Source organism: Tachyglossus aculeatus, chromosome 1, assembly GCF_015852505.1.
Source record: "Tachyglossus aculeatus isolate mTacAcu1 chromosome 1, mTacAcu1.pri, whole genome shotgun sequence".
NCBI classification, from domain to species: domain Eukaryota; kingdom Metazoa; phylum Chordata; class Mammalia; order Monotremata; family Tachyglossidae; genus Tachyglossus; species Tachyglossus aculeatus.
The window spans coordinates 6,499,395-6,502,933 of NC_052066.1; the positions used below are offsets into that span (position 1 = coordinate 6,499,395).

The 3,539-nt window shown below is 45.2% G+C and overlaps 1 non-coding gene across 1 annotated transcript; it reads left to right on the forward strand.

The window, feature by feature from the left end:
- Positions 1 to 755: 755 nt before the first annotated feature.
- Positions 756 to 829, forward strand: TRNAI-AAU. Its single transcript has one exon. It is a non-coding gene; the product is annotated as a tRNA-Ile (tRNA).
- Positions 830 to 3,539: the final 2,710 nt, after the last annotated feature.

Consider the following 3,539-nt stretch of genomic DNA (forward strand, 5'->3'; position numbering starts at 1 on the left):
CTGTGCCTCAGTTACCTCATCTGTAAAATGATAAATAATAATGGCATTTGTAAAGCGCTTACTATGTGCCAAGCACCGTTCTAAGCACTGAGGGGGGATACAAGGTGATCAGGTTGTCCCACGTGGGGCTCACAGTCTTTATCCCCATTTTACAGATGAGGTCACTGAGGCTTAGAGAATAATAATAATAATGCCATTTATTAAGCGCTTACTATGCGCAAAGCACTGTTCTAAGCGCTGGGGAGGTTTCAAGATGATCAGGTTGTTCCACGGGGGGGCTCACGGTCTTCATCCCCATTTTCCAGATGAGGTCACTGAGGCCCAGAGAAGTGAAGTGACTTGCCCAAAGTCACACAGCCGACAATTGGTGGAGCTGGAATTTGAACCCATGACCTCTGACTCCAAAGCCCCGGCTCTTTCCACTGAGCCACAAGAAGTGAAGTGACTTTCCCAAAGTCCCACAGAGAAGCAGCGTGGCTCAGTGGAAAGAGCCCGGGCTTTGGAGTCAGAGGTCACGGGTTCAAATCCTGACTCCGCCAGTTCTCAGCTGTGTGACTTTGGGCAAGTCACTTCACTTCTCTGGGCCTCAGTTCCCTCATCTGCAAAATGGGGATGAAGACTGTGAGCCACCCCCTGTGGGACAACCTGATCACCTTGTCACCTCCCCAGCGCTTAGAACAGTGCTTTGCACATAGTAAGCACTTAACAAATACCATTATTATTATTATTATATAAATACATAAATACAACATATTGGCCGGTTAGCTCAGTTGGTTAGAGCGTGGTACTAATAACGCCAAGGTCGCGGGTTTGATCCCCGTACGGGCCAGCTATGTTTTCAGCGCTTAGAACAGTGCTTTGCACATAGTAAGCGCTTAACTTCTCTGAGCCTCAGTTACCTTATCTGTAAAATGGGGATTAAGACTGTAAGCCCCGCGTGGGACAACCTGATCACCTTGTATCCCCCCAGCGCTTAGAACAGGGCTTTGCACATAGTAAGCGCTTAACAAATACCATCATTATTATTATTACTAAATACATTCACTCATTCAATCGTATTTATTGAGCGCTTACTGTGTGCAGAGCACTGGACTAAGCGCTTGGGAAGTACAAGTTGGCAACATATAGAGACAGTCCCTACCTAACCGTGGGCTCACAGTCTAGAAGTCACAGTCTATAAATACATATTTATAATTCTATTTATTTTATTAATATATATATATCATTATCAGTAGAGAAGCTTTGTAGCTCAGTGGAAAGGAGCCCGGGCTTGGGAGTGAGAGGTCATGGGTTCAAATTCTGGCTCCGCCAATTGTCAGCTGTGTGACTTTGTGCAAGTCGCTTCACTTCTCCTTGCCTCAGTGGCCTCATCTGTCAAATGGGGATGAAGACTGTGAGCCCCCCGGGGGACAGCCTGATCACCTTGTAACCTCCCCAGCGTTTAGAACAGTGCTTTGCACATAGTAAGCGCTTAATAAATGCCATCATTATTATATATATATATATTTCTATTGATTTCTGTTTATGCTATTGATGCCAGTTCCTCTGTCTTGCTGTCTCCCCCCTTCTAGACTGTGAGCCCGCTGTGGGCAGGGATTGTCTCTCCTTGTTGCTGAATTCCCATTGTTGGGTAGGGATTGTCTCTCTCTGTTGCCAACTTGTACTTCCCAAGCGCTTAGTCCAGTGCTCTGCACACCGTAAGCGCTCAATATATACGATTAAATGACTAAATGACTTGTCCTTTGCACACGCTGAGAGACAGTAAGCGCTCAATAAATACGATTGAATGAAGGAATGAACCCCCTGGGGGCCCTCCCCGCTTCCGGCGGCCCAACCCATCCAGGCTATTATTTATTAGCAATAATAATAACAATGATAATAGTAACCATGTTACAGTAATATATGTTGCCAACTTGTGCTTCCCAAGCGCTTAGTCCAGTGCTCAGCCCACAGTAAGCGCTCAATAAATACGACTGAATGAAGGAATGAACCCCCTGCGGGCCCTCCCCGCTTCCGGCGGCCCAACCGGTCCAGTCTATTATTTATTAGCAATAATAATAACGATGATAATAGTAACCATGTTACAGTAATATATGTTGCCAACTTGTACTTCCCAAGTGCTTAGTCCAGTGCTCAGCACAGAATAAGTGCTCAATAAATACGATTGAATGAAGGAATGAACCCCCTGCGGGCCCTCCCCGCTTCTGGGGGCCCAACTGCTCCAGGCTACTATTTATTAGCAATAATAATCACAATGATAATAGTAACCAAGTTATAGTAATATATGTTGCCAACTTGTACTTCCCAAGCGCTTAGTCCAGTGCTCGGCACACCGTAAGCACTTAATATATACAATTAAATGACTGAATGACTTGTCCTTTCCAAATGCTGAGAGACAATAAGCGCTCAATAAATACGATTGAATGACGGAATGAACCCGCTGCGGGCCCTCCCCGCTTCCGGCGGCCCAACCGGTCCAGGCTATTATTTATTAGCAATAATAATAACAATGATAATAGTAACCATGTTACAGTAATATATGTTGCCAACTTGTACTTCCCAAGCGCTTAGTCCAGTGCTCGGCACATAGTAAGCGCTCAATAAATACGATTGAATGAAGGAATGAACCCCCTGCGGGCCCTCCCCGCTTCTGGGGGCCCAACTGGTCCAGGCTATTATTTATTAGCAATAATAATAACGATGATAATACTAACCATGTTACAGTAATATATGTTGCCAACTTGTACTTCCCAAGCGCTTAGTCCAGTGCTCGGCTCATAGTAAGCGCTCAATAAATACGATTAAACGAATGAATGTTCTTTCCAAGCGCTGAGAGACAATAAGCGCTCAATAAATACAATTGAATGACGGAATGAACCCCCTGAGGGCCCTCCCCGCTTCCGGCGGCCCAACCGGTCCAGGCTATTATTTATTAGCAATAATAATGACAATGATAATAGTAACCAAGTTGCATTAATATATGTTGCCAACTTGTACTTCCCAAGCGCTTAGTCCAGTGCTCGGCACATAGTAAGCGCTCAATAAATATGATTGAATGAAGGAATGAACCCCCTGCGGGCCCTCCCCGCTTCCGGCGGCCCAACCAGTCCAGGCTATTATTTATTAGCGATAATAATAACAATGATAATAGTAACCATGTTGCAGTAATATATGTTGCCAACTTGTACCTCCCAAGCGCTTAGTCCAGTGCTCGGCACACAATAAGTGCTCAATAAATACGATTGAATGAAGGAATGAACCCCCTGGGCGCCCTCCCCGCTTCTGGGGGCCCAACTGGTCCAGGCTATTATTTATTAGCAATAATAATAACAATGATAATAGTAACCATGTTGCAGTAATATATGTTGCCAACTTGTACTTCCCAAGCGCTTAGTCCAGTGCTCGGCACACAGTAAGCGCTCAATATATATGATCAAATGAATGAATGACTTGTTCTTTCCAAGCGCTGAGAGACAGTAAGCACTCAATAAATACGATTGAATGAAGGAATGAACCCCCTGGGGGCCCTCCCCGCTTCC